Source organism: Argopecten irradians, chromosome 2, assembly GCF_041381155.1.
Source record: "Argopecten irradians isolate NY chromosome 2, Ai_NY, whole genome shotgun sequence".
Lineage (NCBI taxonomy): Eukaryota > Metazoa > Mollusca > Bivalvia > Pectinida > Pectinidae > Argopecten > Argopecten irradians.
In genome coordinates, this window is record NC_091135.1 from 25,677,946 (window position 1) to 25,693,277 (window position 15,332).

The window sequence follows — 15,332 nt, forward strand, 5'->3', positions numbered from 1 at the left end:
GGGGTGGGGACCCATTAGGGGTCAAATTGGCTATTTCCTTTAAACGGCTTCTTCTCTGAAACTAAGCATTGGATAGCCCTCACAACGTTGTAGGGAAACTTACCATCTATATATGATATGGGACGGCCGTGTGCGACCAATCAAACGGCGCGTTTGACCTTGCCCTAAAAGAGGCTATTTTCAGCAACAAGATGGCTGCAGAGTCTGAAGCGATGACCGTCGAGCGAATGGTATTTATTTAACATATATACATACTTTGTTTTAAGTCTAAATATAACATATTGCAAACCAGTGTAGAAAACTAGATGCTCTTTAAAGAGTGTGTTTTCCGCGGAAATTTAAATGAAACACTTGCCCTATGACCAAACCTATTGCGATTTAGGTAGGCTGGCCTAGATACCACCCGTACTGTTCGATTTTCACCTCGATGTCATGTAGGAACATGTGTTTAGGATATCAAAAACAAATTTGTATTTTGGAGGCTTCCTATAGGCCTAAGCAGGAAGCAAGATATCGTTTTTAATAATGAATATGTTGCATTGGTAACCCCCGCCTCCCCCGCACACACAGATCTAACACACTCATAGTTAGGCCTATTACAATGCCGGGTGTAACGTTGAAAATGGACCTCCGTTGAAAATTGACCTCGGGTCAGTTTTCAACGTTGAAAACGGACCCCGAATGCCGTTGAAAATTGAACATGCCGTTGAAAATTGACGGTGCCTAGGGTCAATTCTCAACGCCAGGTCTGTTGAAAAATGACCGTTGAAAAATGACCTTGGCAAACTATCAACGGATGGTCTGTTGAAATAAAACTGTTGCACAAACCAGAAACATATATACATAGAGATTGGCAACTTCGCCAATTTTACGATAGGCAGATGTACCTCTCTATGTCCCTAGGGGCTTTTAGATAAACTCTTAAATAGTTAAATACAGCAGAATAACTTTGATATGTTATAAAAGTTAAGTAATTTTCAGATGGTTTGAGTACGATTTTGGAAAGAAAAAATAATATTTTAACTTATATGTTAATAAAACAAAATGCACTTCCGGTTTTGAATGCCTGATTTTCGAAAAACCAGGTAAAATTGCTCATTTTCATACTTTCAAAAATCATATTAAATAACATCAATTGGGAAAACTGATCACATCAAACCATGATATAATGTTTAAACTTTGTGTTGATGCAAAAGTATCATGTTTAAAAGAATACACTTAAATGTAGTTAGCCAAGGGAAAATGCCTATAAACTGGAGGTCCCTCTGCCTGTCAACATAGACAAAGAAGGAGTTTCCAATCTCTATGTATATATGATTCTGCACAAACATAATTCTCGAATTCTGTTATCGCCATTCCTAATATAAGCGACCCTTCTATGCTGGTATTTAAATTGCGTAATCACCTCGATTTGAATTGAAATTTGGTATTGTTATCATCGTATCAAATACCTCATTTAAATATTTTGTATGTTTATTATGGAGAATACAAAACTTTCATTTTTTTCTATAGTTATTTTGTTCGCCCGTGTAGATAATGTTAATTTAATTGTTCTCAGACTGAGGAATTGCTATATGACACTGAGGTAACGTAGTAAATAAAAAGGAATTGTTATGTGGTATTCACTTCCGAGTACCAGTGGATAGTGTTACAAAACTATAATTATGGGATATTAGTAATTTGTTTCTTAATGATTTTTTATGATTATATTTTCGACGATTTTACGTTTGTCAGATATTCAGTAATTTTTAATATATATTTATTCCCTGCAATACAAGAATGTTTTTATATATCTGCGTATGGATCACTTATGTTGTGTTCTGCGTATGGTTGTGTTTTGTTGTTTTGTAGTTGTGTGTTTTGTGTTGTGTGTTGTTTGTTTCTGGTGTTGTTGTGTGTTGTTTTGTTGTTGTGTGATGTTGTGTTGTTATGTTATGTGGTGTTGTGTTGTTGTGTTGTTGTGTGTGTTGGTTGTGTCATGTTATCGTGTTGTGTGGCATTGGTGTGTTGCTGTGTGCTGTGTGGCTGTGTTATGTGTTGCGATGTTGTTGTGTGTTGTGTTGTTGTTCCGTGTTTGTGTAAAGCGTTGTTACGTGATGTTTTTGTGATGTGTTGTTGCGTTATGTTGTGTACTGTTGTGTTGTTGTCGGGTTTTGTGTTGCTTTGTATTGTTGTGTTGTTAGGTGTTGTTGTATTGTTGTTGTATGTTGTATTGTAGTTGTGTTGTGTGTTGTTGTGTTGTTGTGTTGTGTTATGTGTTGTTGTTTGATGTTTTGTTGTTATGTTGTGATGTGTTGTGAGGTGAGTTGTGTTTTTGTGGTGTTGTGTGTTGTTGTTGGGTGGTGTTGTGTTGTTGTTGCGTGTTTGCGTGATGTGTATTTGTGTTATGTTGTGTGATGTGCTGTTGTGTGATGTTGTGTTGTGTGATGTTGTGTTGTGTGTGTAGTGTTGTTGTTGGATTTTGTTGTATTGTTGTTGCGTGGTTGTGTGTTGTGGAATTGTTGTGCTGTGTGATGTTTTGTTGTGATGTTGTGTCGTATTGTTGTGTAATGCTGTCTTGTGTTGTGTGTTTTGTGATGCTGTGTTTAGTGTGATGCGTTGTTGTGTTGTGTGATGTTATGTTGTGTGATGTTATGTTGTTTGATGTTTTGTTGTGTGATGTGATGTGTTATTTTGCTGTGTTTTGTTGTGTGATGTGATGTGTTGTTGTGTGGTGTTGTGTTGTTTAGTGTTGTTGTGTTGTTGTTGGTGTGTTGCTGTGCTGTGTGATGCTGTTTGGTTTCGTGGTGTTGTGGTGTCGTGTGTGTGTGTTGTGTAAAAACGAGTTCTTATGGGGTCACTTTTCAACGGGGTCTATTTTCAACGGGGTCGGTGTAAAAAGTGCGCTGAAAGTTCAGTTTTCAACGTTTTTCGGGGTCATTTTTCAACGTTGAAAAATGACCCGAGGTCAGTTTTTCAACGGGGGTCCATTTTCAACGTTACACCGGCACATGATCTTGCGCACCTAAGAGTTTCATAGCCGATAGATAATTCATTAAATATTTATTTATTTTTTAAATTATGGTGTCAGCAAGGAACAAACATTTGTTTTTCAGTACCTTCCATCAATAAATGATATCTTTTCAGTTTACCAAAAATAAACGAAAAACATTGACCTTAACAGCTGTTATCCCATGTTTGAACTGTAAACACGGCACATGATCTTGCGCAGTACACTATAATCCAATTTTAATCATACTATGATATTCAATTTATTTAGCTGACCATTCTAATTTCAATGAAAAACAAAATAATTGAATTATAAATCAGACTGCAATTTTTAAAAATGTCAAATAAAAAAAACCGATGGAGACTTTTTAAATCAGGAGTCACTTTCCGCCATTCTTCCACTATCGCCCCATTGTAACACGGTACGTCTGCACCTTAGACTAAAAAATGAGATTGTATCAGAATTTACATTGCCATTCTATACTTTTTATGTCTAAATAAGTTCGTTACTTTATTAAAATTAGCTGAATTAAATTACCAGTGCACAAGATCATGTGCCGCGCAAGTAGTCGCAAAACCTGCCTATATTATTAGGCTTTTTAAATTTATTTTATTTTTTTTTTTAATTTAAAAAGCCTAATAATATAGGCAGGTTTAGCGGACTACTGCGCAAGATCATGTTCCTTTCCTGTATGGCTACTGTAGTCGCGTTGCAACCAGTAACTGATATAATAATATACAGCGCCATGACAAAAGTATTTGCGATTTTCCAAGATGGCGGGACGTCATTTCATTAAGCATCGCTGATGGAAAACGTTATATAAACAACATTAAAATAATTGCACTTACCTAGTATTTTGTGAGGTGACCTTTGGACTTGATAACTGCCAACAAACGGCGAGGTATTGAATTTATAAAGATCTGACGTATTGCAGAGTGAATGAAACCCATATATCGGAAATCGCTAGAAACAGCTGGTCTGCAGATCCGATTTTCCGGGCGTTGTTTTGCAAAGTGCTTTTGATTCTAAGCCACAAATTTTCAATAATATTAATGTCTGGTGATTGTGCAGGCCATATAATGGTTGGTATATTATTTTGCAGCTTAAATTCGTTTGTAACATGTGCCCGATGTACGGAGGCATTGTCGTTACCCAGGGAAAAATAGGTACTTTGAGGTATACCTAAAGTGTACCAAAAGGCTCTACCTAAAAAGTACCTATCAGAATAGTTACGTTTTAGGTATACCTAACAAGATACCTATGGTTTTTGAGATATACCTAAAATGTACTCGAATTTGGACTTTGAAATTCTCAAAGTACCTATAAAACATACCCAATTTAGACTTTGAAAATCCAAACGCCCTCAAAAAGTGACCTAAAACATACCCAATTTGGACTCTGAAAATTCTCAAAAGTACCTAAAACATACCCAATTTGGACTTTGAAAATTCTCAAAGTACCTAAAACATACCCAATTTTGGACTTTGAAATTCTCAAAGTACCTAAAACATACCCAATTTGGACTCTGAAATTCTCAAATGTACCTAAAATGGTGCCTATGGTGGACTTTGAATATTTTAGAATTACATATACAATTTAAGTGGGTGTACCCGCACCCTATAAAATGTACCTACTTTTCCAACTTAGAGTATTTTTTTTTTTGTGAACTACCTGAAAATTTTGTTGCCACAAAAAGACGTTCATTACTGCATGTAACAAAGTGCCTAAAAAAAAGAATGTAAGCCTATTTTTGACTTAGGATATTATCCATGTCAGGATGAGTCAGTGTCCAAGTATTTTAAAATAAGATAGTATGGAGTAAAATGTAACTATGGAATAAATGGATTGGATTAACATATTAAGCGTTGAATAATATTCTACATTTCTCAGTCCAAAAGTACTGCTATTCTTTCCCTGTGTTTTTCTTGTGCAATAAAAATTAAAATGTTAGCTCTTTGCAAATGGAAGTGTCCATCAATTTCCTCAGAAAATTTTCGTTTTAAATTATCTTACAAAATATATAAATACATTATTTATAAACAATAATACTAAAATTCAATTTTTTTTTCATTATTTTTTCCTTTTTATAATTCCTATTCAACAATTTGTATAATCTTCTGTTCACCATTTAATCACAGTTATTTTGAAAATAATAAAGACATCAAATATGCTTGGTTTATGACGGTAATCAAAAATCATCAGGGCATTTCTAAACATGTAAATTTATCAACACCTGCATTGGAGTGCGATTAACATTAAGATCTGCCGAAACATGGCCAATTTTAAAAATTGATTTTCACATCTATACATACAGGATGTAATAAAACCATTTTAGAACATTATGAAATAAATTTGATGACTTTCAGAACAGATTTTACGTCAAAATACCTGTAAGTATATGGTGTGTTGAAATCCAGATTGAGATCGATGTACATGCAAAATAAATCCTCTTAAATTATTACATACAAATTAAGACAACTATCCTACACATTCCATTAAAAAAAAGTGTGTCCTGTGGGCCCATTATCCAGCTTGGATTAAACAAACGACTCTACTTTATAGGATATAGTGGAAATTATCGTTCATATTAGTGATAAAACACACGTGTACGTTGAACATGTTCTACCAAGCTGCATCGCCGTAAACCCGAAATGTCTACAGTAAAACAATATTGGTCGTAAATAGCTAGTCAGACTAATAATTGTGAATTAATTATTCTTTCCATTATAATAATACCAGGAATACTTTATTTAGATTTTACATTTTTCAAACCACACAACATCAAAATTGGTCCGAAATATTTGGTGCTGAAGAGCTTCACACTGACTGACTGAGGGTGCCATAGTCCTGCATTCGCGGAAACACCCAACAGTAACACACTGTTGTAGTAAAATACGCTGTCGCTGATTAAATTATCTTTTTACTAGAATAACACCAGAAACAACTTCAGTTATACAATTAAATCAATTAACAACTTCACCAGTTTGAAATATTTGCCCAAAGTCTCATTGGAGACAAGGATTTGTTTATGATGTACAGGGGAATCCCGGCCGGGAATTCCCCTTTGTTTAATCACGTGACTTTTCGCGGGAAAAGAGAGGAAGGGTTGTTTACGGAAGTATTTGAAAATGTAAACAACCCCAGGCTCTCCTTTGCCGTGCCTCTACAGACGATGTTTTTGTCCTGTATATACCACAGAAAAATCAACTTGATGGGTGGTTTAATTCATGCCTGACACTGTTAAAAAACACAACAAAAAAAAAAACAAGTTTAAAATAATATGACAGAAATACAGGTACGCAGCAGGTCATTAACCCCCACCAACTCCCACCGTATGTCACCAAATAATACAAAATACAATCTTGCATTTAATACCCCCCAAAACCCCCCTCACCCCCCTGACCCCCGCCAAAATCAATCTAATGACCCACCCACCTACGACTACACCGCCCACCATCCCTCCCCCCAAATTCAACTTCATCATCTACACGCCCCCTACCATAACCCCTCTAATGAGTTTGACCACCTAACTCGATCGTAAATCACTCAAAATCAATTAAACAACAACAAAAACTCCGAACCCTTAGAATCTCCACCCCACATACTTGTATGGGCACATCAAATAACAAACCTTTCCCCCTATACAAACAGTGTCTATTGAAAATTTTGGTATGCAAGTTTGTGATAATTTGCACACCATATACAGTTAACTTGTAATATTAATATTTTGTATATATAGCTGAATGGTTCATTTGAAGACCATAACCTACTTATACATCAGCACTGGTTCGGTTGATCAACAGTATCAGCTTGGCTTGAGTATAATGCAATGGTGCATTCTGATTGGCTGAAATCTGATTGGTTGATGCTGACTATAAAAGTGGAGAACCCAGCTCTCCAGCATCATTCCTGCTCCAGCTTTTCAAGTGGACACTACTATATATAGCGCTGACGCAATAACAAAGGTAAATCTAGTAATACCCCCAAGGCATACCAGGTGCTAAGAGTACTGAGGATAAGTGTACAGGGTGCACAGGCACAGGGCACATGGTGTAAAGGAGTACAGGGTGCATAGGCACATGGTACCATACCAGTACAGGGTGCACAGGCACAGGGTACAGGGTGTGTAAGTGTACAGGGTGCACAGACACAGGGGGACATACCAGTACAGGGTGCACAGGCACATGGTACATACCAGTACAGGGTGCACAGGCACAGGGTACAGGGTATAAGGGTACAAGGTGCACGTCACAGAGTACAGGGTACATAGATGTCCATGGTTAACATATACAGAGTACACAGCAGTACAGGGTGCATAGGTACAGAGTGCTGGCACAGTGTATAGTAGGCTATTGTTGTTTGATCACTTGGTACATATTTCTTTCTATCTGTATGTTGTTCATTGAGTAACTGTGAGGTACACAGTGCATGTTTCTTTCTTTGTTCACATGTCATAGGGATTTGTTTATGTGTTGGTCAAGGTAGACCAGCGGTTCCTTTGTATATATTTGCTACCGCTAACACCCCAACCCAGGAAAAGACCTGGTACGAACTCAAACACGTTACACAATTTCTGGTGGCAAGCGGTCGGATTGGGGTTGTTTATACATCTGTGTTTTATGTTAGATTCAAATTGTTGAACAGGTATTTTCATACCTAGTATACAGATAGCTGTTATTTGTGATATTTGTGTGATATCCAGTTGTTTCTTTTGGTAATTAGTATTTCATTGCTTTAATATGGATATGACTCAGGAAATTAGTAGGCTAGAAGAGGAGGTGGCGCAACTCAGCCATGGATTGTCTACGAATATGAAGGTTGATGACGAGGTTACGGTAAGGGACTCGGGTGTATCAACCATGAGGATTAACTTAGGTCCTATCAGTAGCAGTACGCCACATATCGACATACCATTTCGAGGGTCGGTTGACAGGAAGACTTATGGAACACAAGAGGACAATGCGGTGTTATACTCTAGTCCTGGGGGAAGTGTTCATGGCGAGATGCCGAGACTCAGTCGTATGGCGGATATTGGGGATATGTACAAGGGTACATCAGTACACAGTGCCTATGCACTTGGACGACCTCGACAACGAGATGGACGTGGTGATCATGCCATGGATGCAAACACACGGCATACGCAGGATAATAACATAGGTCAAACAAGGACTGATGGATTTACACAAAGCAAGTCGCATATCAAGCCAGCAACGTTTGATGGTACTGGATCATGGATTGACTATAAGGCACATTTCGAGGCTTGTGCACAGATTAATTCATGGAACGACATGCAGAAGGGTCTGTATTTGGCTGCGTCCCTTAGAAGCCAGTCACAAACAGTACTGGGGAATCTGCAAAGTGGTGATAAACACAGTTATGCAAAACTCACAGAGGCACTGGAATCACGTTTTGCGCCATATAACCAAACAGAACTGTATCGCTCTATGCTGAGGGAACGGAGACTGAAGACCTCGGAAACATTACCGGAGTTAGGTGAAGGGATAAAACGCTTAACACATTTAGCATACCCCACGGCAACAAGGGACATAGCGGAAATGATTTCTAGGGACCACTTCGTCGATGCCCTCATTGACTTTGATATGAGGTTAAGGGTCCAGCAGTCCCGACCAAAGACACTTAACGAAGCTGTGGCACTCGCTGTGGAAATAGAAGCTTTTACCAGAGCTGACAAAGAACGCCGAAGTAGTAGTAAAGGATATGCACGGCAGGCACAATGTTCTGAGAGCTATGCAGAAAAGGATTTACCAGGTGAACTGGAGATATTCATGTCCTCAGTTAAAGAGTCAATCTCCAACATGGAGAAGGAGATAAAAGAGCTGCGAGAATCCAAGACAAGGACAGGTGGTAATACAGGTCATAAGAAGAACACCTGGTCAAAACGCGATCCACGTGAGGAATCAAGATGCTACAAATGTGGCAAAACAGGACATTTTAAGAGAGAAAAGGAAAATAAAAAGTCTCCTTTACCCGTGGCAAAAGGCGAACAGTCTACAACGGGAGAAAGTAACAATGCACATAGTAAGAATACTCCTACAGTACTTCATGCACAGGGTGTATCTGAAGACAAACCAGTAATCAGCGAAAGTGGTTTATTTGTGGACGTTAGTGTTAATGGACTAAGTGCAAAAAATGCTGGTGGACACAGGAGCTACAGTAAGTCTCATGTCTGAAGACTTTTACAAGTCTATCTCCAGTGAGCAACAGGTAACATTGGAACCTGTGTATCAGAAGATAGTAGCAGCAAATGGAGAAAGGTTAAAAGTCAAAGGGAAAGGAAGGTTTACTTTCAAAATAGACGAGTATCACGCGGCATGCACAGTTGTAGTCGTAGATATTTCACTACAAGGGATTCTTGGATTGGACTTCCTGAAAGATAGCGGAAGTGTAGTGGATGTAGCCAAACAAAAGTTGACCATTGTAGGCCAAGAAAAGTCACTACAGCTTGAAGGGTCACTAGGATGCTTTAGGGTGTGTATGAGTGACACAGTGAGTCTACCCCCCAAGGTCTGAAATAATATGTGAAGGCAAGGTCCATTATCAAACTGTCGAACTGTTACCTGAACAGGAATGCATGATAGAGTCCAGCGACAAATTCGTAGCTTCAGGACGGGGTATTGTTGCAAGAACTCTGGTCAGGTCCGGTTCTACTGTTCCCATAAGGCTACTTAACCCTACAATGGATACCCAACGAATATACAAACATTCATTTGTGGCAACACTTAGCCCTATTGCGAAAGTGTTGGATACTGTTGACAAGGGAACAGGGAAGCAATGCAATGAGTTACCTAAGCACCTGGAAGATTTGTACAAAAGGACCTCGGAGAATCTCAAAGAATCAGAGAAGGAACAAGCTAGAGCTCTTTTACTGAAATATTCCTTTTTATTTGCAAGCTCAGACAAGGACCTTGGTCGGACAAATGTAATCAAACATACCATTGACACGCATGATAGGAAACCAGTCAAACAACCACCGCGTCGTCTCCCACACCATGCTGCGGAGGAAGTAGACAGGGAGGTTGATAGCATGTTGGAGAGAGGTGTAATTTCACCTTCAACCAGTCCCTGGTCATCAGGAGTTGTCCTGGTGGAGAAAAGTGATGGTACCATAAGGTTCTGCGTGGATTACAGGTTGCTTAACAAGTTAACAGTCAAAGACGCATACCCTTTACCAAGGGTGGATGACACGCTAGATCGGTTGTCTGACAGTAAATGGTTCTCAACCATTGACCTGTTCTCAGGCTTTTGGCAAGTGGAGATTGAGCAGGAGGACAAACCGAAAACGGCATTTGCAACACGCAAAGGACTTTACGAATTCAACGTTATGCCCTTCGGTTTATGCAACAGTCCAGCTACGTTTGAAAGACTGATGGACACGGTTCTATCTGGATTGGCCTGGGACATTTGCCTGGTGTATATTGATGATGTTGTGATCTTTGGGAGAACATTTGAAGAGGCTTTGGAGAACATGGACAGGGTATTCGCGAGAATACAAAAGGCGGGACTAAAATTAAAGGCAAAGAAGTGTCATCTATTCCGACATAGTGTACATTTCCTTGGATATGTGATATCAGGTGACGGGGTGTCTACTGACCCGGACAAGGTAAGGTCGGTCAAGGAATGGCCTATTCAAGTGGACGTCACCGAGGTCAGGTCATTTTTAGGCCTGTGTAGCTATTACAGGCGGTTCATTCAAAGGTTTTCAGTGATAGCAAGACCTCTGATACATCTCACGGAGAAAGGAACCGAATTCGTGTGGACAGAAGACTGTCAAATGGCATTTGACAACTTAAAGGAACGACTTGCTACGGCACCAATCCTAGCACACCCAAACTTTGCAATGCCATTTATTTTGGACACAGATGCCAGTCAGTTTGGGATCGGAGCTGTATTGTCACAGACCATAGATGGCAAGGAAAAAGTCATTGCCTACGCAAGCAGGACGCTTACCAAGGCAGAACGGAAGTACTGCGTGACACGCAAAGAGCTGTTAGCCGTCGTAGTCTTTCTGAAATACTTCAGACATTACCTGTACAAACACAAATGTGTTGTTCGGACAGATCACAGTGCACTCAGGTGGTTATTGGAAACTAAAAACCCTGGAGGACAGGTCGCAAGGTGGATACAGGTAATAAGTTCACAGGACATAGAGATTCGCCATCGCCCTGGTAAACAACATGCAAATGCTGATGCATTGAGCCGGATTCCCTGCAGACAATGTGGCTACCAGCCGAAAATATTGGACAAGGTAAACACCGTGAATGCTAATGGGTCAAACCATGTTAAACAGGAAGAGACTCTGGGAGATCTGCAGGACAAAGACCCTGACATCATGTTAATAAAAACATGGATTAAGGAAGGGAAGCGCCCAAGCTTTGTTAAGGTCAAGGGACAAAGCCGGGTACTCAGGTCTTTGTGGGCACAATGGGATATACTAACTATCAAAAACGGTGTTTTGTGCAGAGTCTGGAAGGAAAAAAAAGATTCCTCTTATCAAGTGGTGGTACCAATGTCTAGCCGGAGGAATATCTTAGAGGATTGCCACGACAGTAAAACCTCTGGTCATTTGGGAGTAACCAAGACACTAGGTCGGATACGCCAAAACTTTTACTGGACTGGGTTGCAGCAAGATGTTCGCCAGTATGTCTCTGGGTGTCAGAAGTGCGCTTGTCGAAAGGAAAGGACAAAGAGACAGGCTCCTATGCAAACTGAGGAGACCGGATATCCGATGGAGAGGATAGCAACCGACATTATGGGCCCATTGCCAGAAACAGGAAAGGGCAACAGATATATCCTCGTTGTAGCTGACTACTTCTCAAAGTGGACCGAGGCATACCCTATGCATAACATGGAATCAGCTACCGTGGCGACATTGATAGTCGAAGAGTTTATTGCCAGATTCGGTGTACCTGACACCTTACATTCCGACCAGGGTAGGCAATATGAGAGTACCCTCTTTCAAGAAATGTGCAAGTTACTCGGTACTAGGAAAACCCGCACCACAGCGTTTCATCCAAAATCAGACGGGATGGTTGAGCGATTTAACCAAACACTGCAGCAGATGTTGAGTGCATATGTCCAAGATCATCAAAAAGATTGGGACAGCCATTTGCCATATGTACTGATGGCATATCGCTCTGCTATACACGAAACCACAGGGTTCTCTCCAAACATGTTAATGTTTGGGAGGGAAGTATCCACACCCTTAAGTCTGATCTACGAGTTTGCCAGAGGAAGCCAGGGATGTTCTTCGGAGTGAGTGGGCTTGGCAATTACGTGAAAGGTTGGAAGAGGCACATAGACAAACGCGTGCTTTCACGAAACAGTCCGTACAGAGGCAAAAGCGGTACCATGACTCAAAACTTCAGTGGGATAAGTTTGAACAGGGTGACATGGTGTATGTGTATTTTCCTATGAGGAAAGTGGGTAAATCTCCAAAGCTGATGAGCTTTTGGAAAGGACCATACACTATTGTTTCAAAGTTGTCCGAGGTCACCTACAAGGTTCGCCGTGGCGATGGAAAGATCCTGGTAGTCCATGTTGATAGACTCAAGAGATGTAAGTCTCAGGGACTAGGGGAACCAGCTGTTGGACAAGGTTCTGTCCAAGGTAGTCAAGATACAGCTGTTGGACAAGGGTTTTGGGAAGGTGATAATGACAAGTCGGTCATGAGTGACACTGATGAAATCGAGTGTCCAGACAAGGGCCCGGGGTTTGAAGTTGTCGAGGAGTGTACTAGGTCAGGGAGAAATACTAGGAAACCTGGGTGGCTTTCTGACTATGTTCTGTAGATAGGTGGCAGAAAATTGTTAAATACCTGTACATAACCATGTATAATTCTGGAAATCAATATGTAACTAATTTCGCTTTCGTATACTTTCAGCGAGAATGCCAAACACCAAGGTTACAAAAGAGGAAACCTGGCATGGCCTGTCCACTGTGCTTCGCAAGGTTTGGAACACAGGAGGCTTGGGAAACTCATCTGATAATGTGCGGGAAAGAGACCAGGGAGAAGAAGCAGTTTGAGTGCCCACACTGTGACTTCGCCACCGCAAGACAGATTCTGTTAAACCGACATGTGGCACGGAGGCACGGTCCCTCGCCAAAGGACGACACAGGAGATGATAGTGATTGGCTCCGGACGGATCCAGGTTCCTTGCCGCAGTTCACGGGTGCTGTAAGTGGAACTGATCATGGGTCAAGGGATCTTGAGATTGGTAGGACTTTCCTCGAAGCCCACGCGTCCCATGCCTGTATCGGCTCCTAAACTCTGCAAAACCAATGAAGGGGCGGTTTCTTGCCGAAGGAATCGTTGATTTCTCTCCTCAGTCCGGCTGTGTTAGGGGAAAAGGATACATTTTGTAGCAGTAAGGGATCGGTAGCATCGGTGTCCGCTCCCGCTGAACCTACACAGGATGGTACCAGGGGTACTGTGGATAAGTGTATGGAAAGCCAGGGTGATCGACGAAGCATCAGTACTCAGACAACTGCTCAGCCTCGTAGAAGGACCAACAAGGTTACCACCACCAAGTTTGTGGACGGAATGCAGATTGTGTCAGAGGAAATCACCGAGTGGGACGAGTACGTCGACTAACTGATCAAATTTACAGATTGGATAAAGTGATGGTAATTGCTCTTTGAGTACAAAAAAAAAAAGAAGAGAAAAGAAACTTGATACCTTTGTTTGTTTTTATTGTATTGGTGAAGTAACCATATGCATGAGATAAAGCTTGGAAACAGATCTTACTTTGTTGAGTTATATATTTTACCATATAAAAAAATGCGGGACGCATTTGCTCGGAGGCGTGGGTAATGTGACAGAAATAGGTCGCCCACAGTTAAGTTATTTTGTATATATAGCTGAATGGTTCATTTGAAGACCATAACCTACTTATATCAGCACTGGTTCGGTTGATCAACAGTATCAGCTTGGCTTGAGTATAATGCAATGGTGCATTCTGATTGGCTGAAATCTGATTGGTTGATACTAACTATAAAAGTGGAGAACCCAGCTCTCCAGCATCACTCCTGCTCCAGCTTTTCAAGTGGACACTACTATATATAGCGCTGACGCAATAACAAAGGTAAATCCAGTAATACCCCCAAGGCATACCAGGTGCTAAGAGTACTGAGGATAAGTGTACAGGGTGCACAGGCACAGGGCACATGGTGTAAAGGAGTACAGGGTGCATAGGCACATGGTACCTACCAGTACAGGGTGCACAGGCACAGGGTACAGGGTGTGTAAGTGTACAGGGTGCACAGACACAGGGGGACCTACCAGTACAGGGTGCACAGGCACATGGTACATACCAGTACAGGGTCACAGGCACAGGGTACAGGGTATAAGGGTACAAGGTGCACGTCACAGAGTACAGGGTGCATAGATGTCCATGGTTAACAGATACAGAGTACACAGCAGTACAGGGTGCATAGGTACAGAGTGCTGGCACAGTGTATAGTAGGCTATTGTTGTTTGATCACTTAGTACATATTTCTTTCTATCTGTATGTTGTTCATTGAGTAACTGTGAGGTACACAGTGCATGTTTCTTTCTTTGTTCACATGTCATAGGGATTTGTTATGTGTTGGTCAAGGTAGACCAGCGGTTCCTTTGTATATATTTGCTACCGCTAACACCCCAACCCAGGAAAAGACCTGGTACGAACTCAAACACGTTACAATATTATCTTTTCTTTCTTCCTATACTTCATTCTTCTTAACGTCTCCCTTGACACCACATCACTTTTGGCCTTTAGTTGAGTGTTCACCTCTGTGAGGAGGACTCTAGGTTCTGTCTCCTGGCCGTGACACACCAAAGCCTATAAACGTGGTAGTTTCTGCTCCTGCTAAGCGCTCAACTTAACTGGAGTGGTTCGACTGGTTCGCCCGTTGTCAGTATAATGTGACCGGTTGGGTGTGTGTTGTTTGGTGTCTTCGGCGGCATGCTTCAGTGATACAGCACTATAAAAAGGGCAATAGTTCCATTATACAAGAAGACACAGCACGAATATACCGCAGTATCCCAAAACACGCACCTCGCACACATACACGCAAAACACTGCAAACACGGGAGGCCGTACTCACATGACCCAGGCTATTAATGGGACGTTAATAAATCAAACAAATAAACAAAAGCTGAACTTTATCACTGACCATTATCATAAACAATCATCTTTGAAAAGGCGAAGAGTGGAGACTATGGATGAAGGTAGAAAGGTTATTAAGACTGGGGACAGAGCATTGAACGATTCCTGATGCCTTTATCATATCTGCTTGCTTTGGGAGTGAATTTGGCTTTCCTTCAGTCGCTAGGTAAAGTTTA